Source organism: Xenopus laevis, chromosome 7L (genome assembly GCF_017654675.1).
Source record: "Xenopus laevis strain J_2021 chromosome 7L, Xenopus_laevis_v10.1, whole genome shotgun sequence".
NCBI classification, from domain to species: domain Eukaryota; kingdom Metazoa; phylum Chordata; class Amphibia; order Anura; family Pipidae; genus Xenopus; species Xenopus laevis.
The window spans coordinates 35,654,606-35,678,073 of NC_054383.1; the positions used below are offsets into that span (position 1 = coordinate 35,654,606).

General features: G+C 39.6%; 1 long non-coding RNA gene across 5 annotated transcripts; it reads left to right on the forward strand.

Moving 5' to 3' along the window:
* The first annotated feature begins 1,873 nt into the window (after window positions 1-1,873).
* Window positions 1,874-23,468, forward strand: LOC121395377. Of its 5 annotated transcripts, XR_005962439.1 has the most exons (7): window positions 2,571-2,732; window positions 5,318-5,392; window positions 7,029-7,148; window positions 8,398-8,537; window positions 19,837-19,977; window positions 22,307-22,461; window positions 23,409-23,468. It is a non-coding gene; the product is annotated as an uncharacterized LOC121395377 (long non-coding RNA). The 5 variants fall into 5 exon arrangements; XR_005962440.1 differs by lacking the exons at window positions 2,571-2,732; window positions 19,837-19,977 and adding an exon at window positions 1,874-2,106; XR_005962438.1 differs by lacking the exon at window positions 19,837-19,977.

Consider the following 23,468-nt stretch of genomic DNA (forward strand, 5'->3'; position numbering starts at 1 on the left):
CTTGGCTGGGATTAACTCAGGACCTCATGCTGCAAGGCGAAGTGTAATTCACTGAGCCACAGCGAAGGTCTAGTTGCACATTTTACTTAGAGGAATATAGTGCAATGGTACATCATTGCTTCTTATTAAAATATGTCCACTGATCAGCAACAGCACCACCTACTGTTCATCTTGTAACGTACAGTCAGACAGAGAACGCTCAGAAGAAGTGTCAGATGTTAATCTGCCAGGAAAGACATGGTCATCTGAGGCTTCTCATTCTCTTTCCTGAAGCAAAAAGTATCAGAACAGTTTCTCCATTTTCCTCTGAACCTAAAGAAAAGAGCAGAAGTGCAGATCTGTCTCTGATAACATAAGCAAGCCCTTGACTGATACGCAAAGCTTCCAACAGAGACTGTCTGAAGATAAATCCTGCCTCTAACACTGTGTTGTTAGCGAAGGGTGTGATGCCTGATCACTTAAGAACATAACGTTGCCACATTCAGTGTATCCTTATAGATTCTATTAAGATTAAGTATTAATGAATGTCCAACATTTAGGGATAGTGATTCAGATCCTTACCTGAAACTCACAAGAGGCAGCAGAATAATCATAATAAAACCATACCTCCTTCCTCAGTGGCAAACAGAAGAATAGTCTGCATGAGTTGGGGGAAAAAAAAACTGTTCAACCATAATCTAAACCATAACAGAACTTTCAAGTACCCCCAGTCATGAATATCACCTGAAGAGCCTGCCCCCCCCACATCTGGTGGCAAGAAAAGCATTACTTGATAAAGAAGAGGGTTCCAGCATGTTTCACTTATCCTAATTACCTCCTATAATGATAATTATAAGGATTCAGCAGACTCCAAGTATCTCTGTGCCACTCTTATTTTCACCCCTCTTTAGCCCACAGATTGGTCTGGAAAACAATATAATGCTAAAACCAGGGCTTGTCGCCTTATCTGCAGCTGATTTCACATATTACATGGATAGCAGATATTCCAATTAAGTAAGCAAATATTGTGTTGACTATGTTGCTTAAATAAGTACTAAAAGCGGCAGAAACATTTAACAGTTAACAACAAATTCTTAACTGAAATGTTAATCACAGTGAGATTTTTTATTCCAAAGCACCGAAATTCAAAAATGATTTTTTTTTTTTCTGCGATATTGATTTATGCTGGGAAAAGAAACTGCTGTATATGCAAGTATACAATCCTCTCACTGCAGCAATAACAGCTTTAAATGGTTAGTTTATCTTTAAATAAGCTTTTGATGTGCCACAGAACAGCCTATTACTGGCAAGTTTTCAAATGGTCATTTATTTTAATAGTTTGTTTTGCCCTCCTCCTCTGCCTCTTTCCAATATTCAATCTGCAATTGATTTTCGTTTTTGTTATTATTTTGATTTATTTAGCTTTTTTTCAGCAGCTCCTCGGTTTCCATCTGGTTGTTATGGCCCAAATTACCCTAGTAATCATGCATTGATTTGAATAAGAGACTGGAATATGAATAGGAGAGCGTCTGAACAGAAAGTGTGAATAATAAAAAGTAGCAACAATACATTTGTAGCCTTTCAGAGCATGTTTTTTAGACAGGGTCAGTGACCCCCGTTTGAGAGCTGGATAGTCAGAAGAAATTGGCAAATAATTCCAAAATTCTAAAAAAATAAATAATTAAGACCAGTTGAAAAGTTGCTTAGAATTAGTCAATCTGTAGCATACTAACATTCATCTTAAAGGATACCCTTTAAGGAGCAGTTAAGTCCAGGGTTCCCTTTCTGGGTTTTGCTACCAGTGCACCAGTTTCTAGACACACACAAAATATTAATATAACTTGTATATAAAAACATGTATAGTGACAAATATTTGGAAAGATAAAGGGAACTTGCAGAGTGGTGTCCAAAGAAAGGCAGACAGGGCCAGAACTAGGGGTAGGGAGAAGAGGCACGTGACTAGGACGCAAAGCTTGGGGCGCCAGGCACGTACCTCACAAGCAGCCTACCCCTTGACGCAGGGCCGTCCACGCTAGTTTCCGCATGCACGAGCACACGCGTGCGTCCCCGTGTGCGCAGGGGGCGGGGCCGGCACTGGACGCAGGACAATATATCAAGCGCATGCAAGTAAAAAAAAACCTGTATCTTGCCTCACACAACTACAGTTTCTGTCTGGGGGTGCACTTGGAAGCTTGATGTTAGGAATAGGCAAGGAATCTAAATGTTTTGTGGTGAAAGTAGAGGCGGCTTGTGGAGAGTGAAGTATAACAGACGCACAATATATACACATAGAAATATGGCCAGGCAGAGGGTAGATACAGGGATCGTGACACGGAACGAAAAACCCCAATGAACATCCAGTGAAAATACATGGCCAACACCTGAGCTCTGCAGTAATACACAGACACGCCCTCCCTCTGACAGTTGATGTCGCCTCTAATGATCGCCTGCTTTATAACCAATGTTCCTCCCCAGCGGACGACTGCCTCGGTCTTCCGCCTGTGATTTTCCAGGGCCTGAGCCGGAACTCTATTGACCGCCCAGGGGGCTTCCAGCAGGCCTTGCCCGCTCTCCCCTACCCACCCCGGCCCATCGCTGCGCTCCTCTTTCCCCTCTGCCTCGCTCTCGTCTTCCTGCGGGCACAGCAGCACCCGCACCTTTCGCAGCAAATCCTGAGCTCGGTACTTGGATCTGTAGGGTTCGTTTTCCGGGTCGTTCTTGGATTCCACATCTGATAAGGTGATGGCCCGCTGGTATGTCTTACACAGCCGCGAATTACAGCGGAGGGATCGCTTTTTTCAGTAATCACATCACTTGCTTTACGGCAAAGAGCATCCTCTACTGACTTGTGCTGCAGTTCTGAGGCCTTTATTCTCTGTGGGGTGAATCCCCTGGGCAAATATATGAACGTGTATAAAATAAACTGTACAGTGAGCACATTAGTTACGAATACTGACATTTAAACGTGTTGGAAAACACCCTGACCCTGTTTTCTACTTTGTTAGGGTCAAATCTTTAGACCAGATCTCATTGCAACAAAATAATTGTAATAATAAAAGGAACATTGTAATGGGATTCCCCCCAACAAATCAAAGCAAAAATGAATAATAAAAATCATTTAAACCATGAAATCCAATGGGATAGTTGCATTCAATTGGGATTTATTAAATCTTTTATGGCATTGACTATAAGGTACCAGTTTGTTACTACAGAGAATTATTTGAGTGTAACAGAGACAGCCGTTCTGTTATTCAGAGCTTTCTGGATAATGGATCCTGTACTGACAAAAGTTTGCTTCATATATCACAAATGTATTCTACCAGTATAGTATGTAAAAAAATCATAAAATTATATCCCAGAAATGTAACTATAAAATACACAATATTTAAATAGTACGTATTCGGAGCTCAGAATGTCCCAGCAGTGGAAATGCTGAGCCTGAAGTGTAGTTATAGCAATACAGAGATAGAGCCCACAGTGGCTCAACTGTACAGTCACTAGTATCCCAGCAGTACAGATATAAACATTGTATTAATACAGTATTATTATACCCTACAGTAAAATCATTTTAGAACCCACTTAAACATTGGGTTATGGCATGTTTTGTAAAAATATAATGAACTGCTATATCTGCTAAGTCCCCACAGCATTCATAGAGAGGAGTTCTTTATAGTTCTGCCCAATTGTGCAGCATCATCAAAGACAGAGCTGTCAACACCCCCTCCCCCATTTTATTGGTAGTTAATAGATTTTGGACACCATCCCTCGTCACTCTTAAGCATTCCCCTGATTTCAGACAATTAGCAGCGAAAATCCAATGTGTGCGTGCGCAAAACAGTTCAGTGACGTCAGCTGGAGCGACTGCAACACGGGATTACGCTCTCATCTCAGCGGGACACAGGCACTGGAGGGTTAAGTTAACCTTTCGGGAGGCTAGGACACTAAAGACAAGAACTTTGACAGCCCTCCCAGGGGAAAGGCACATGGAGCGATTCGTTTTCTGAAGTCGTCCGTAATTGCCTCACAAGGAAACTTCGGGCGACTTTGTAAAATGAAGCGCTCCGTGTACCTGCCCCCAGGTGATTTACAGTTTAGCCGGCGGAAGGCAGATCGGGGAGATTAGTCGCCAATAGCTTTCTCAAAAGGCAATCCTATTGGCGAAACACGTGTCAGGGCAAATTTGACTCTATCTCTTTTTTTAAATACACTCCTTGGAGAGTGATCGGATATTGCTAAAGCAATTTTTTAGCGCACAACTTTTTCTTCTACTTTCTCTAATTCTATTTTCCATTCCAATGACTGGGGGGTTTGCGGTTTTATAGTATATTATAGCCGCTTCCATCTAAGATAGGAAAGATTTAAAATTTGAGACCGCAGCCCTCCAGTTTCTGCCTTGATCCCGCTTTGTGGTGCTCCCAGGGACTAGGAAAAAATTGAGTTAGGTTCTATGGGAGCAACTCCACCTGCTATTTATTTCTAATTTCGTTGGTCAAATATATGAACTCAATTTTAAATCAATTATATTAACTTATTGGCATGTGTCACTTTATTAATTTATGAATTTCAAGGGATAAGAAATGGAGTTGGATTAATACTAACACTTGGAAGCACTAGCACTTTGACAAGTTCATTTTAGGTTTAACCAATTATTAATAAGATTATTTTACATTAAAGTAATGGTGTCTTGATTGTTGTGGAGCACAGAATTAATTATGGAATTTAAGAAATTGGCATAGAGTGGATTACGATTGGAGTGAAATAATTAATTATGGAGTAATTTATTTGAATACATTTTTTAATAAGAAAGGCACCTGCACTTTATAATTAATCACTTTAATTCATTATAGCCATTAATTGATTGACATGGATGTGAAGGTGTTTTAATTCATTATTAATCGAGTCTTAAAGATAATTCATATAGTTATTGAGAAGTGATAAACCAACAAGTGAAGGTGATAAACGGGTCTTTTGAGATTTCATACAAATATCACTGTCAATTTTCGTCAAGCGGGGGTGGCAAATTAAAAATATCAAACTATTAAAACAAGGTTCCTTCCTTTCTTCTTCTCTTCGCATGTTTTAATTTAATAAACAATCCTTGTATGTTTGAAATATTTGAGTCTATTTATCAAGAGGAATTAGTAGTATTCTGAAGATTAGCCGCATGAAGAAGAGGAGATTTGTCACCTGGGCCAGACCCTTAGGGGAGTTTTTGTTTTTTATTTATTTAATATTTTGACTTCTTGCAAATAGGGTGAGGTATTTCTGCTGCCTAAGTACATCAGTTGTAGCATTGACTGTTTTTTAATCTCCCTTTATTGTGTTTTTCTCTTTTTAGAACTCGGTATTCATAATGTGGAAGAAGGAAACGACACCAAAGCAATAGAACTGTTCAGTGTCCCAAGGATTACAGGTATGTTCTGTTTTTCACCCATTGAGCCTACAGATTTATATTATAGACAACCTCATTTAGATGAGTAGTACTCTGAATCACAAAGGATTAATTTACTTTTGTTGTCTGCATATAAATGACAATGAAGGGCATGCAAAAAGTAAAATGCCAGAAACAGTGTGACAGTTCAGTTATTAACGCATTACATGTTTAGCATGATGTTTTAAATGGATGCTTTACTTTTAGTATGTTATAGAATGACTAATTCTAAGTAACTTTTCAATTGGCTTCTATTATTTCTGTTTTATTGTTTTGAAATGATTTGCCTTCTTCTCACTGTTTACAACTTTCAAATGGAGGTCACTGATTCTCATCTTTCTATTCAAGCCTCTCCTATTCATATTCCAGTCTTATGGATATCAGTGCAAAGTTGCTAGGGTAATTTGGACCCTAGCAAACATATTGCTAATATTGCAAACTGGAGAGATGCTGAATAAAAAGCCAACTAACCCAAAAACCCACAAATAATAAAACATGAAAACCAATTGCACATTGTCTCAGAATATCAGTCTCTGCATCATATTAAAAGTTTGTTTTAACGTGAGCAACCCCTTAAATGGGTTGTTCACCTTTAAGATAACTTTTAGTATTATGTAGAGAGTGATATTCTGAGACAGTTTGTTTTAATTTTCTTTATTATTGAAGGTTTTTAAGTTATTTAGCTTTTTATTCAACAGTTCTTTAATTTGCACCTTAAGAAATCTGGTAACTATGGTCCAAATTACCCTAGCAACCATGCATTGATTTGAATAAGAGACTGGAATATGAATAGAAGAGGCCTGAATATAAGGATCAGTAATAAAAAGTAGCAATAACAATACATTTGTAGCCTTACAGAGGGAGTAACAGCGACACCCACTTGAAAGCTGCAAAGAGTCAGAAGAAAAAGGCAAATAACTATAAAACTAGAAGAAAAAAAAATAATGAAAACCAATTGAAAAGTTGCTTAGAACCGTCTGTTCTATAACATAATAAAAGTTACCTTAAAGGAGAAGGAAAGTCTTCTTCCACTTGGGGGTGCCAAATGTTAGGCACCCCAAGTGATTGTATGTACTTACCTGAAACACCTGGCCAGTGCTTCTATCAGCAGAAAACTGCACCGGCCCGGGGTTCTTCCAGCGAGCACAACGGATCAATTCTTTTCCGGCTTCTTCAAATTTCCCAGGGCAAGCGCATGCGCAGTAGAACGAAATAGGCTACTTTTTAGTTGAAGTTCGGCTTTTTGCTCTACTGCGCTTGCGCAGCCGCGAGAAAAAAGAATAAGCCGTAAGAAGATTGCTTTGTGGTGCACGCTGGAAGAACACCGGGCCGGTGCAGTTTTCAGCTGATAGGAGCACCGTCCGGGGTTTTAGGTAAGGGAATACAATCACCACCAATTTCCTTCTCCTTTAAAGGAGAACCACCCCTTTAAAGAGAAATATATGCACTTAGTACTTTTGAGGTGCAACTGTCCTACTGCTTGTTTAGGCAGAGCTTTTTTTTTTTTTTTTAAACAGTTAGTGAAACTGCCCCCTTTGATATTTGCATTGTTTGAAATATAGAGTATTGTCTAAAGTCCAGAGCCCACCACCAAGACCTGTTTTTATACCATCACTAGTTTGTCCTGTAGAAGGAGTGATTATTGGACTGATACACCCTGGGAAACCAGCAGTAGTGGATAACACAACAAGAGAAAACGGATGTTCAAGCAATATTCATTTCCTGAGATACTATACAGGTATGGAACCTGTTATCCAGAATGTTCGGGACGTGGGGTTTTCCAAATATAGGATCTTTCCTTAGTTTTGATTTCCACACTTTAAGCCTACTAAAAATCATTTAAAAACTCAATAAACCCAATGGGATTGTTTTGCTTCCAATTAGGATTAATTATATATTATTTGAGATAATGTACAAGGTACTATCTTATTAGTTCAGAGAAAAAGGACATTGGTTTTGAAAGTGTGAATTATTTGATTAATATGGAGTCTATGGGTGATGCTTTCCCTTAATTTGGAGCTTTCTGGATAATGGGTTTCCAGATAATGGATCCCATACCTGTATTAGAATCCTTCTGCCTGGCCGAATTTGCATATGCAAATTAGGGGCAGGGAGGGAAATTGCATGACTTTTTGTCATAAAACAAGAAAGTAAAAAATGGTTTCCCCTTCCCACCCCTAATTTGCATATGCATTTGGTTCGGTATTTGGCCGAATCTTTCGCGAAGGATTCAGGGGTTCGGCCCAATCCAAAATAGAGGATTCGGTGCATCCCTAACTTTTAGTATGATATAAAGAGTTATATTCAATTTGCTATTGGTTTTCATTTTTTATTATTTGTAGTTTTTGAGTTATTTAGCTTTCTATTAAGCAACTTTCTAGTTTGCAGTATAGTTGCTAGGGTCCAAATTACCCTAGCAACCATGCACTAATTTGAATAAGAGACTGGAATATGAATAGGAGAGACCCTAATTAATAATAAAAAGTACCAGTAACAATAAATGTGTAGCCTTAAACAGCATTTGTTTTTAGATAGTGTCAGTGACCCCCTTTTGAAAGCTAAAAAGAGTCAGAATAAGGCAAATAATTCAAAACCCATAAAGAAGAAAAATAAAGGCCAATTGAAAAGGTGTTTAGAATTAGCCATTCTATAATATAATAATATAACTAGAAGACCACCCCTTTAAGGCATAATAAATAGAACATAAACAGTTCCCATTGACATTGTCATGTGCAGGTAAATGATCTGCATATATTTATTGGTTAATATTCCCTCTGTAGGCTGAGCTGCAGCAGTTATGCTTTCAAAGCATCTCCTAGATATGCTGTACTGACTAGCATGAATCCACTGTCTGTTTTGGATAGTGATCTCGTTATGAAGGCAATCATCCTCCTACCCCCAGCACATTAGAGCTTTTGCTATGACCAAGAAAAACAGCATTTTAATGTATTAATGTTGACTTTGTGATTTTTTTTCCCCTTTGACAGATATTTTGGCAACCATTCATACTGCTTATAGCTGTTAAAGTTTTATCCTAAGGCATTCATTGACACTGAAGTTTCCATCCAACTATCCAGATTGCCCTAAAGGCTATTTCAGAAAAGGAAGAGCTTCGCGAGGCTGCAGAGTAAGATACCCCTTTCTCTATCTTTATCAATTCTGCTTTCACGGTAGCACAAGTAGGTCACTAAGTTTCTTCTCCCAAGAAAACAGAGAGAAAAACAACGGTCCTAATAGCTATATCAGTATCTTTATTATCAGAGCTGTGTGACAAGGGGATACCTAAATGTCTACATTGATGCAATTTTGTATTCGGTACGTAAACATGGCAGTTGAGTTTTTTCTCTATGAAGGATAAATAGGGCAGAAATTTAAATGGATGACTTTGTCCCTGCACACTCGTTAACAAAGGGAAAATAAAAACACCCTTGCAAAAACCTTGTACGGATATTGTCAGTGTAGATCTGTGTTCTGCTTAATCCAAATTATTATGGTTACGTGCATCCCTGTTTCTCGGGCAAAAAAACTTTTATCAAGGTGCATTTTAAGTTGTAAGGAGAGAGAAAGATCTGGTGGTTCAAATGTTGAATATATTTGGCTGATCTTGAGCATTGGTTTTATATGCCTTTTTTCAATTTAAAAAAAAAGTCACCGCACAGATCTGGGATTATAGGTGGCCAAATATGGCACAGCCAGGTATCTGCAGGATAATGTGTATTCTGGCCATCCACAAGAATGGACACTTTCTATGAAGACCTGAGCTCATAGCCTTGTTGGTATTTTGTGACAAATGCAGGCAATTCTTTATTTTACGTTTAACTTCTTGCTAAGGTTTTATTCAGGCCAACAACACAAAACATAATCTTCAAGGAACATGTGGTTTTACTAACTCAGTTGTATGTAGTCATTGGGTGATCTGCCCCTCTAGTTTTCTGGTTGTTTAGCTGGCTGACAAAAGTCTGATGATCCCTAGATGAACTTCTAGTTACAATTTATCTAGTCTCTAGTTCTTGTAGAATGGGCACTTTTGTCTATTACCTAATTGAAGTAATGACCATGTATTCAACCCTCAATAAAATAAACAGTAATAGAGTGTACTTAAGTACAGTGATTTACTCCAGGAACAACATTGACCTTTGGAGAGGTGGGTTATTTATGTTGTGATAAAAAGGGGAAAGACTATTCTACACTAACATTATGTTGATTGTGCCATTGATTGCTCCCTTCTTTACTGCAGTATACAAGAGAGGGGTAGCCTGGGGGTCTATTAGAGCAGTGACCCCCCCCCAAACAGTGGCTCATGAGCAACATGTTGCTCACCAACCCCTTGGATGTTGCTCCCAGTGGCCTCAAAGCAGGTGCTTATTTTTGAATTCCAGGCTTGGACACAAGTTTTGGTTGTATAAGAAACAGGTGTACCTCCAAAAAGAGCCTCCTATAGGCTGCCAGTGCACATAGGGACTATCGAATGGCCAATCACAGCCCTTAATTGAGTTCTCCTGTAAATAGTTTCATGCTTGTGTTGCTCCCCAACTCTTTTTACACAGGTAAAAAAAAGTTTGGGGACACCTGTATTAGAGGCCTAATTTTGCATATTTGGAATCATTGTTGCACTTGGAAGCCCTCTTACCACAGTATATTCGGGGTAACAGCTGCGGTTCCTTTCTTCAGGTTTAGTATCTTTGGCAGCTCAGTTAGTATTTAATCCTTAATTGGAAAAACGTGGTTGTTGCTGGTTACTTGACCTGCAGCAAATGTCGGTCGATAATTACATTGCCACAATATTGATATGGTGATAAGAGGGTAATGTAATCTCAGCTATAAAGTTTGCTTAAAGTCTAGCCTTTAGCAACCAGTTGGTTTAATAGCTTTAGAACAGCAGGCCAGAAGATACAGGTATGGGATCCGTTATCCAACTCCAGAAAGCACCGAATTACGAAAAGGCCTCCTTCCATAGACTCTATTTTATTGGAGTAAAACAGTACCTTGTATTTGATCCTAGCAAAGATATCATTAACCCTTACTGGAAGCAAAACCAGCCTATTGGGTTTATTTAAGGTTTACATGATTTTCTAGTAGACTTAAGGTATGAAGATCCAAATTACAGAAGAATCCGTTAGCCAAGGTCCCGAGAATTCTGGATGACAGGTCCCATACCTTTACTAGCTGCTAATATCGTACGTGTATATATCCAAGTTTAAGGAGAAGAATGTTGTTTTTTGCCATGCCATAATAATTTATTCTATTCTGGCTGAAATAACTGTGAGTGTAACCAGACTATTAAAAATGAGTAGTATATTTCTGTGCTCCCATCCTGCTCACATGCTTGATATTTTGTACCATATTGAACAAGGGGTGTAAATTGGTAAAACAAAGAACACGCTAATGGGTTATGACAATTCCACAACTTGTACTGAGTAAAGAGCATAACGCCATCTCGCGAAGGCTTAAGCGCATAGGCATTTTTCGCAGTTAACTATGAAATGCTCTAAAACTGATAAATAATACGTGTGATTTCAGCAAAGTGAACTAAAGGTTAGATTTGAGCTGATCTCTTTATGTTGCTTTGCTACCTGTGAGGCATGTGTTACCCAATGCAACTGAGCCGAACACACACTTATTTAATGTTTACATGATTTTCTAGTAGACTTAAGGTATGAAGATCCAAATTACAGAAGAATCCGTTATCCAAGGTCCCGAGAATTCTGGATAACAGGTCCCATACCTATACTAGCTGCTAATATCGTACGTGTATATATCCAAGTTTAAGGAGAAGAATGTTGTTTTTGGCCATGCCATAATAATTTATTCTATTCTGGCTGAAATAACTGTGAGTGTAACCAGACTATTAAAAATGAGTAGTATATTTCTGTGCTCCCATCCTGCTCACATGCTTGATATTTTGTACCATATTGAACAAGGGGTGTAAATTGGTAAAACAAAGAACACGCTAATGGGTTATGACAATTCCACAACTTGTACTGAGTAAAGAGCATAACTCCATCTCACGAAGGCTTAAGCGCATAGGCATTTTTCACAGTTAACTATGAAATGCTCTAAAACTGATAAATAATACGTGTGATTTCAGCAAAGTGAACTAAAGGTTAGATTTGAGCTGATCTCTTTATGTTGCTTTGCTACCTGTGAGGCATGTGTTACCCAATGCAACTGAGCCGAACACACACTGACAGCTCTGTCTCCCCTTTACATGCAAATTATTGACAAATTGCTGTTACTGCCTGTGACATAAATAGCAGGGGGTAGGAAAGTGGGCAGAGGCGTTATCTACGAGATTCTGTGCAGGGCAGTGCTGCCCATTGCGTATTTTGGAAGGCAGAACCTTCTGTAAGATTTTTATGTTGTAGACAAATTGGACCTAAATAACACAAATTCTGTCAATGCATTTCTTCACTCCCAGTCTCACCACTGGTTGAATTAGCACATGTTTATACATGTGAGCAGTAACGCCACGCCAAGGCTTCAACCCTGTTACTGGCACGCCGGGTGTAACGCCTCACACAAGACATGACAAACGTGACAAACAAAGACAACAAACGAGGTTTAAACTGCACGTGTCTATGACGTCCCACCCTTTGCTCATTTGGCTAAAACTAAACTTAAACCAGGACAAGGTAAAAAAAACCCCCATCTTACTTCAGACAGGGAAAAAACCCTTGACCTGGATTTCTACAGAACTATCAGAACTATATATAAAACTAACAGGGTATAGGATCTATAGACATGATGTGCAGGAAGACGAAGCAGTCTGTGATCTTACCATCTGCTTGCCTTCTCGTTACACCCTTATCCTTTCATATCTCACATTCACGCACCATTCGCTCACATATATATACCCACCTTTGGGTAAGGTCACTGGAAGATTCGGGGAGATTTAGTTGCCCAGCAATTAATCGCCTCTTCTTTGGGGCGACTAATCTCCCCGAACTGCTTCCCCCTGCCGTCCGACCTGCTAGAATAAAAAGAACGCCTGCAGCATGGCACTCGTGGCGCTTGGTTTTCCGAAAACGCCCAAAGTTGCCTCACAAGGAAACTTAGGGCGACTTTGGAAAATGAAGCACCGCCATGCCGCAGACATTTTTTCATTCTAGCAGGCAGAAGTCAGGGGGAAGCAGTTCGGGGAGATTAGTCACCCCATAGAAGAGGCGATTCGTTGCCGGGTGATAAATCTCCCAGTGTGACCTTACCCTTATACTTACCCACCATGCACCAGATGAGTGACTGCACTTGATATTGCCAAGGCAGGAAATGCAGATGATGATGCGGCCTTTGTGCAGTAGGTGGAGCTGATCTGGAATCCACAGATATCCCCACTGTCCTCTGATCTTATGTACCTATGCTAGATGGAACAGCATGTTATTATGACTGGCTGGATCACACACACTGGCATACTCACTTTACTTCAGCCAGGAGGAACGTAGGAATGAAAAGCCAGAGATGATATTATTGTCCCCTGCTGTGGCTTTATCTTCCTGGGACCCGAGGAACGACAGCTTTCCCTCATACGGCTTGAAGAGCTTTGCTGCTGGCTGAACGGAGGGAAAAACACAATTTAGTTAAGATGATCCAAAATATCTATTATGAGCAAGAGAATAGTAACTGTATTTGTGTTTAAATGTTGTTAGCAGTCTTTGGTTGTAAAAAGAGCAGTTAGTGTTTCAGTTTGCCTTGTATTTCATATCACTAAACAAAGATTACAATGAAAATATCCTGTCTTTAGAAACGGAAGTGCAATAGAGATACGTTTGCATCTTCCTTGTGTGTATAGATTTTCATAGCTTAAATAAAACTTCAGACATCATGTACTTACTTCACTTGGCTGGAGAGGGGGCTCTGCTCCTTGTTCTTCCAGCACCACCCAATCGATGGACTCATAGAATTGGTGGCACCTGATGTCCCCTCGTGCACCGAGCCGTCGCCTCGGATTCTTTGTAAGGAGCTAAAGTTTGAAAAGGCAATTATTTTCATACCACGGATTTTAAACTCACTAGAAAAACACACCGATAAAACCACTACAAATCAGGGATGCACCGAATCCAGGATTCTGTTCAGGATTCGGCCTTTTTCAGCAGGATTCGGCCAAATCCTTTTGCCTGGCCGAACAGAATCCTAATTTGCATATGTAAATTGTGGGGAGGGCGGGATTTCACGTGACTTTTTATTACAAAACAAGGAAGTAAACCAATTTTTTTCCACTTTTTCTTTTCTGCCCCTAATTTGCATATGCAAATTAGGGTTCGGTATTCGGCCGAATCTTCCGAGATGCATTCGGTGATTCGGCCGAATCCAAAACAGTGGATTCAGTGCATCCCTACCACAAATGATCCATAGGTTTGCAGGATAGTTATTCACATTGCTGATAGGTTAGCTGGAATTGAACTGAAAACAGCCATTAAGTCGGGGACAGGCTTTTATTACACACATTTGTGTTACAATACTGTACCTCTATCCCACTGTTGCTACCCACCTTTTCCAGAAGATCTATTAGATCATCATCCAGCCATTGAGGTATTATAAGCTCATCCAAGGTGATCATTTCAATGAGTCTTGCTCTGTCGTCGCTGTAAAACAGGGCCTCTCCACTGGCCAAGTCGCAGATGGTGATCCCAAGAGACCACCAGTCGACCGGTGCATTATATGGCACTCCTTGTAGGATCTTGAACAGAAAGAAAAGTTATTACTTAAGGGCAAACATGCAGGCATATTCACAGATACAAAAACAAATCAATCGAAATAAACAAATCAATCTAAATAAAGTTCAAGTGCTTAGTTGTATAACATGTTGGTATATTTGTCTTTGATAGATGTGAGCTAGATACAGTTCTTTTGTCCTTCCCATATTCTCCTTTACTAGTTATTTTTACTTGGTTTCTACTGTAAATATACTGTAATTCCATGTCTTACCTCCGGGGCCATGTATGCAAGAGTTCCGTGCTCGCCAGTGATGGTATCATCTTTAAATACATTTTGTACAGCCAGGCCGAAGTCTGAGATCCTAGCATGGCCTTTGTGGTCCAACAAGATGTTGAGGGGTTTGATGTCTCTGTAATAAAGAGATTAAAGGAGTTACACTACACACAAGAAGAAGGCAAGGGCGGATGATTTGCAGAGCAACCTGAGTGTGGCCTCTGCTGTAGAATGTTACAGAGATGAAGAAATCTATACTGACCGATGGATGATCCCCTTGCTGTGCAGGAACTGCAGGCCGCATATCATCTCTGCCGAATAGAACCTTTTAAACAAAGAAAAAATGGTTAAACGACAAGGAAAGGCAAAAATATAAAATCCCATTTTTACTTTCTTTAATGAAAAAGAAACCTATTTCCAATATACTATATATGTGTACCATTTTTATAAGAAACCTGACTGTATGCAGTGAAATTCTCCCTTTGTTTACTGCTGTGGATAGGAGTTGTCATATGGTCCCTAACTGCTGAGCAGGGAAACTTATCATAATTATGAACAGCAGGGGGAGCCCCTGTCTTACTTCCCAGCCATGCAGAACTCAAGCACCTTTGTTTATGACAGGGGTGTCCAAACTGCGGCCCGAGGGCCACATGCGGCCCAGGATGCATATGAATGCGGCCCAGCTTGGTTCCCGAGGAAACGTTATGTCGCAAAAGATATAGGAAGAGGGGGGACTCTGCCCATTGCCCAGTTAGTAATAATAATATAATAATAAGTCTATTTAATATCCAGGTGTCCCATATTTCAGTGTATAGCTCCATCTGGTTATCCAACTGGCATTGTAGTTCTTTTGTGTGCATTTCCTTTACTTTTACAAACCAAACATGTTTGTGTATTTCATGTGTGGCCCCAGACAATTTTTCTTTTTCCAATGTGGCCCTGCGAGCCAAAAGTTTGGACACCCCTGGTTTATGATGATCCCTAAGCAGCCCAGACCACACTGAGCATGTGCAGGGTCAGGGCCAGGCAAAGATGTTTAACAAAGTTACAGGATGAGAGCCCCCTGTGGCCAACTTTGAAAGCATAAATCATTTGTTTGATTAGGCTTCTGGTGCAGGAAATTCATGTTTATTTTTAGTATGCAAAATACAGCATTTCTAGCCTTATTCTATTTTAGACTTTCCTTGTCCTTTAACTCCAGAAAGATTACTCTATAAGATATGTGTTTCCTAAGACTTGACTAACAAATGATGTATGTTTATTGGTTATTAGCCAATTTTTTTTCTATTTCCTTCCCCCCCCCATAGGTTTAATTGGTATAAACATATTTCTTGGTGATATTATACGAGTACAATTTACCACATTTGCCACTTACTGGACTCTCTCCCTTTCCAGCCATCCGTTGTCCAATTCGTCTTCAAGGCTTCCCCCGCTCAGGTATTCCATGACATAGAAGGCATGCCGCTGATTACATAGACAAAAGACACAAATAAGTTGGTACACAGAAAAACAAAACCAAATAGGATTGGAGGATAGAAGTCTCTGGGGCTCATTTATCAACACTGGGCAAATTTGCCCATGGGCAGTTACCTATAGCAACTAATCAGTGATTAGCTTTTTAAAGCCAGCTGCAAGTAGAACAATGAATGCAGCAATTTGATTCGTTGCCATGGGTTACTGCCCATGGGCAAATTTGCCCAGTATTGATAAATGATCTCCTCTGAGTTTTCTAAGTAAAAGTATATTGCATCAGTTCATTAATGTTGTGGGTTGTTGATGGATACCCTGGCTGGACCCATTGGCTGGCACCAACCAGGAAATACCAGGCAGACCTGCCCAACCATGCATGTGTGGGACTGAATGAAATACTGAGTCTGTGCTGTACCTGGGTTTGAAAAGTGGCATAGCCTTGGCAAAGGAATTGACAGTCCCTTGAGATTTTTAGGACCTGTGCCTCAGTGACAATGCTGTTGTAGTCGGTCTCTTTTTTTCTGATGTACTTCAGAGCCACGTATGTCTTCCTGTCTTTTAACTTGGCCAGCATCACCTGAGAGAGGCAAGAAAAGAGTCAATTTATACTGAAATTAGAGCAAGATGGAAAACACATTGATATATACAGCTGTAGTTTTGTACATCTAGCCCATTATTGTAAATAGTCTACAGAACACTCATTCCGTTTGTTTACCACTGCATTTAGGATTTAGAAACTACAAAATTGAGCTGCGCTAAATGGAAACTAGCCACTCACTTTGCCAAATCCTCCTGTTCCCAGCATAGAGAAGATGTCGTAGCTGGAGACACTGAGCGGGTCAAGCCTTGAAGACTGAGCTGGTGTCACGGTTTTGGCATCTCCTAGTGAAGAAAAGAGATTATTTACAACACGTTATAACATATATTTAATATATCAATAGGAGAATTCTTTAGACACAGTTTGTTGCATTATATAGAATTACTTCAAATATACTCTTAAAACACCTTAATAGAATAGGAGAACCTTAGCTTTATGGAAGGCATTGTCATGGCAATACAGAACAGTCTGTTTTACTTAACTCTTTGAGCACAGACTGATTTACCAAAACCATGCACATTTTCATATTTTTCAATATAGGCCCATTTTTTTACCTAGGAAAATGATATATCATGTTTAAAACAAAATGAGATTTCTATATCTGCTTGACCGCATTATATACTGTGACACCATTCTAGTGTTCCTAGTGGCTAATGATACAACATGTATAGATTTCTGACTTGTGAAGATCAAACGCCAAATGAGCCAAAATATGATTTTGAAAGCACCACAAGGTCAAAACGCATGGTAAACTATGGCCCATGCATGGCATTGCATTTATGCATTTATAGCAGACACCCCACTGATATGAGGGAAGGAGAATAAAAAAAAAAAACCTAAAATGGTAAAGTGATAATGATGTGGGGGTACTATTATACATTAGTGCTAGGGGCTATCCCTATGCTGAGGGTATCATTACATGCTCATACAGTCACTGTATCAGCATGTACTGATTAGTTAGTTTGAGTTACCTCACCTGGGCAAACGTATTATATTTGGGGGTTTAAGTTAATGTATACTTTTCCCAGGTACATTCTGATTGGTTACTATAGGCGACTGCCCTTGTGCAATTTGGAATCTATATTAGCAACCAAATCCTAAACAGCAATTGCACTGGTAAATTATTGAATCAACAGTTATGTGGGCTGCTGTTTTTTGCAATTTATTGAAATATGTAGTCAATATAAATAGTGCACAGGCAGGTTCTCTAAATGTAACAGGAAGGATGAATTTACTGGTCAACTGCCAACTATCTGTTAGTGTCCATGGCAAACTTAGTGCCTTTTATTACATATGGGGATGTGTTAATTGCACCAGTGCAATTGCTCCTAGCAACCAGTCAAATCTTTCTAGTCATTTCAAGTTGAAATAGATTGCTTCAAGATACTTGATGATTAGTTGCCATTGGTATCTGTACTTGTGCAGTTTAGCACATATGTTAGTAGTTAAGCTCTAAACAGTGATTGTCCCAACACCTATGTTAGTATTTAAGCTCTAAAAAGTGATTGTCCCAATAAATTATGGGCAGCTGTCAATCACGTGGGCCACTCCTTTTTCCCCAAAAGCTAATTTTTTCTTTACCTTCATCATTTTCCTCCCTTCTCCTTTTCTCCTCCCTGCAGCTCTCATCTGGTACACGCTGCTCTTCCAGACTCCTCACTCTCTTCTTCTTGGTCTTTCCATCTTCTTTCTTCTCACTTCCTGGTCTTCTCCTTTTCTTCTGTGATGGACCGGGGTCTGAATTGCAACAATCTAGATGATTCCTCTTCATTTTCTCTCTAAAGTTGCGTTGATCTCTCTTCTCTCCTCTCACTCTCTGATGTCTCCTCACCAACTGTCTCTTTCCAACAGTTGAGGTCTCATGGCAGGTGATGATGTCATGGCTGGTGACATCATCACCTGGGCCCAGGCTGGAAGATACCATTGTAGCACAGAGCCAGGTACATATCTCTACCTGGGCACAGGCTGCAAACTACCATTGCAGTGTAGAGCCAGGTACATATCTCCAGATAGATACCTGGGCACAAATTGGATTATGAAAGTCCATTCATATTGCTTTCTATGTGCATGTGGAGTAATTTGTTTACATGGGAGATGCTACATGTGTTGTGTGTGTGTATATATATATATATATATATATATATATATATATATATATATATACCTCTTCTGCAAACCCCTAGTTCTGGCCTGATATGAGCAAATCATTAATTTGACTTCTTTCACACAGAACTGCTACCCATCTTTTCCTTCTGAGATCATATACTAATGTAACATAAGACCCAGTGCACCTGTAGATAAGAATCAGGTGCAGGCCCAAGGAATTATATTTTGTAATGGGCATGTTCATGCACGTCTTTTAAAAATTAAAAAAATTTATTGTTTTGCCACCAATATTATGCAGCTTATTTACCAGGATACTGCTATATTATTACATATAATATACATATTAAATACTGATTTATTATTACACTTGTCTCTGCATCATATATATGGGGAGAATACTGTTTTATGCACATGGAACACAGTGTCTAGAAGTAACAAATCATATAGTAACATAGAAATAGAATTTCTTCTGAGACCCAGGTCTTTGGGGTCACTTTGTACAGAGCCGGCCATTTTTCACCACATATTCCTCGCTTCCTCTTTTCTGCCCTGTGTCACATGCTGCTGGTCACATGGCTCACAGGTCACATGCGCAATGCAGGAAGTGTTTTCTGTGAGAAGTGATCAGAGGACTTGATGGGAGTTGTAAGGAGGCAGGTAGGGAAGTTACATGTCTGTGCTCTCCTAGGTACCACTGACTTATAGCATTGGCTGGGGGGCTGTTGCTCTCTATTGTACACATATGACTTGCATACAGTACAGGGTCTGTTACACACGTTACAAAGGGGATTGAACCATTGCAGACATGTAGGGGGGAAGCTCCACTGCATTGAAGTATCCAACATACACAGTGTTATTTTATATTCTGCAGCTCCCTGTATTGTGTGTGTCCTGCTGTACGTTAGACAAAGATGTTGGTCTGGCTCCCGGGAACAGTGTGGGCATCGCTGGTCACTGCTGTTTCTTGCCAGCCCCCCCCCACATGTGTGTCTGTGGTTGACCCACAAGCCCTCAAGGAGCACATGACCAAAACCTACTACTCTGCATTATGTCTTATTATATTCTTGAACCCTTGAAGTGCCCACGATGGTGTTACTGGCAATCAGCAGGCCTGGGTGCAGGATGTACACTGACCCACCTCTGTGCCCCTTCTAAAGAATCTAAAGGACCCCTGGCACATATGCCTAGAAATTCCCCCCTGCCTGGGGGCTGGCAGTGATCTGCATCAATGAGCCCTGCTGATTCTGAGTTACTATGTATATTAAATACATTGTACAGTACAGACACTGTATTCCAGTAAATCACTTTTTCACTTATTTTGTTTCAGAAACATGGATTTAAAGTTTATTTTTGAGATAATCATTCCTTTACTCCTATACTGAAAAAATGGCAATGGACTTGGGTCAAGTGGGTGCAGATATGGAAGAAAACCAAAGGCAGATAGCGAGATTCTGAGAGAGATGCAAAGGTGGGAAGTCTGTGAACACTATAATAAATATATATGTGTGTGTTACAGCTGATACATTCATAAGGATTGATTTTCATGGGCCCACAACAGAACAGTAGCAAAGTGTGCCTTATACTGCAACAGGTTTGAATTAAAGAACTTCAGAATACTTCAAAATACTCATTTATGTTGAAAAAACAGTCTCCTTCCTTAATATGAAAATATATTGTTACTTGTGCATCTGGTTTGTGTTTTGAAAAAAACATCACATATGCACTGCAGAAAAATATGACTCATCATAAGTTGTCACATCTGTGCAGGGGACATGTTGGTGCTGTACTTTCTGGATAGTCACACGGCAGCACAAGTGGGCAAAGTGGTAGCACAGTTAGATGTGTCAGGATAAATCACCTACTCATTTAATCTTCTGGCTTATTATGCAAAGTAATTGTTTATAGATACAGCACACGCTGACCCAAAATGTATTTAGTGCCATGTCATTTAAGGGGTCATTAAGGAAGCATAAGAGCACTAATGAATTCACTGCTGCTGAGAATACAGGTTTCTGTGCTCCATTTTGGATCACAAAGATTTCCTGCAAGTTATCTATGGACAGGTCAGGGTGGAGGGTGTCCTTGGCCTTTGTGTGAACACTTAAATAGGTGAAATACAGACTTGCTTTATAATGATATATAGGTGTTATCAGCAAAGTGTATTTCTGAACAAGAAAACATTTTTTACTCTGTTTTTTCACTTAGGGGCTCCTGGGTTGGTACATGGTTAAAAGTGGATTAGAAGAGAAACCCGAATCCTACGATATTCCTCGTGTTAGTCAGTACCACTTGGCTGCACATTTGGGTTCTGCAGTTGTTCTCTACTGTGCAAGTCTTTGGACTGGCTAAGGCTTATCTCTTCTGCTTCCCAGACATAAGATAAATGAATTTATTATTTCATAATCACAAACATTATTTAGTTACAAACAGTAATTTAGTTACACCATGTATAGTTACCAGAAACACGGCACCAGTTTTTTTTTTACAGTGCAAGGCAAATAAAACATATGTCAACCCGTTAGTTAGATTGATGTTAATGGTTCTTTAAAGAGTTTATTTCGATATAGATGCTGTAACCCCTATTTGCCAAGGTGGGAAGTCTCATGCTATTGATCTAGTCTATTCATGACATCAGGCCAACTCTTCTTGTATTCATAGTTATCCCCAGACCTTGGAGTTCATTCTGATACAGAGTTTTCCAGCAAAGCACAATAAATCCTCTTAGTTTAGTCATCTGTTTTTAATAATGCAACCCCACAAAAAAATTTCTAATATACACAGAGTGTACACAATAGTTCTGTAGGGACCAGCCCGAAACCCATGGGTCAGAAGGGTTTGGGCAGGCTGCCTCATCAAATCTTCAGGTCGGGAGTAGGTTCAGGTTGTGCGGTTCCATCCTCTCTCCCCACCTTCGACCTAGATGCCAGTTTCCTGCTCCTCCATTTATAGATTTGTGCCTGACCCACCTTTGTCTTGATGTCACTGCAGGGCGGGCATGAGTCCTTAAATGGAGGAGCCGGGTGTGGGTTGGATGAGGGTTGGTTAGGGTCAAGTGCGGGTCCTAAAAATCTGAACCCGCACATCACTAGTACACAGTGTCAGACTTGGCCAGTGGACCAATAACTGCTCCCCTCTGACCTCCCCTCCCAATCACCTCAGCAATGGAGTACAAGGTGCACAGGGAAGGGGTGGGCGGGTGCGGCACAAGTATTGTTTGGAGGAATTTTCCTCATGACTGGGCATAAACTCGAAAAAAATCAAGCAATTCAGGAAAATTGGTTCAGGTTTTCGCACAATTTTATCGAGTTTTTCTGCAATGCGATTAATTCGGGTTATTTTATTAAAAATATGAGAAAAATTTGGGTTTTAGTAAATAACCCCCTGAGTGTACAGAGACAAGATGCACTTGATCTGAGGATTTGCTATTAATGTATCATATGTTTATGTTGAGAGAGTGGAGTAGGTGGGATTCAGCATGATTTATCTTGCAATTGACCCTCTAATGCACTGTAGGCTTAGCCATTTCTGTGGTTATTTGGATATAAATTTTCTTACCTTTATTCAAGTAAGCTGTTACTGCAGCCTATCACTGATAATTGGAAGAAGAGGAGGTTGAGAGAAGGCTGATGTAACTGGAAAAAATTTGTAATTTTAAATAATTGCAAATTGATATTAATTGTAATGGTTTCCTTGGCTTACTGTGCATATTAATTGCGTGAACACATTTTCTCTTGTTCAATAAATGGGAGAACTGGAACTTAGCCACTGACATTTATTTCCACATTCTTTATCCATAGGTGCCTTTGTGGCTAGACTCAATGCTGGTCTTGTCTACAAGTCTTTTCCCAAGATGGGAGATCGATGGATCCCAGGCGACCTACTAACATTCTCTCCAGCTTTTCAAAACTTTTTTGAATATGCTTCAACTGTTCGATTTGATCACAGAATCCTTGTAAGTATACTTCAGTTTTACACGCAGGCACCATCTGTCTACCAGTGGTCTTCTAGTGTGTTTGTGCCCAATATTTTTAAAGGTATCCTCGTTGATTAATTTGGCACATGGCAATCTACAATGCTAAACATGCAGCAGTAGTAATGAGAATGGCATAGATACCGCTGCTGTAGACTGCCGTAGGTTTTGGGAATGTGATGTACTAGATACCAACACACCTAAAAGATAAATAATAATCTGGTTAGTTAATTCTGCAGATGTCCAGGTTTTTTTTATTTTTTATTTATTTAAATGTATTTTTTCTGCATCTGGATGTGTCCTTTCCTTGCTTGCATTTCTTACCCGAATACAGATTAACGAATGGCACTCCAATATTTGAAATTACAATAATATACCATATGAGGTTCAAGTAACCCAAAAATACTCCCCACAGAGTAACCAAAATGCACAGAATAAGGAATATTGGGTTTGCACGCTCCAACAAATTGGTATGAAGTATAAAAATATCTTTATATATATTTAAAGTTAATACATTACAAAATAAGAATTCTGTCAAAAATATATACAGCAATATCATCAAGTGAAGATACATACCACACAATTTGTGAAATCAAGGCAGAGAGAAGCAACAAGCAGCGGATACACTTGCCAGCAATTCCTACCCCCTACATAATAAGTTATGTTGCTCCTGGGCAAACTTAGTGTCTTTTATTACATAACCCCCTTTGTATCTTGTCTGTATTTGTACCATTGATTAAACTGTGATAAATGGGGAGCTAAAAGTTGCAAACACAGGTTAAATTGCTTATCATACTTTTTGAATTGTATTTTCTTCTTTTGTATATGATGTTTAGCACCTTGTACCTAAGCTTTTAGCCATGGATTTAGCAAGGTGTACAAAGCATACAAATGTAACTGATATATAATTATATTTTTATTTTATGCAGGGGATTAGCAGGCCTGGACTGGGAGTCAAAATAGGCCCTGCCATTCCAAGTACACAGAGG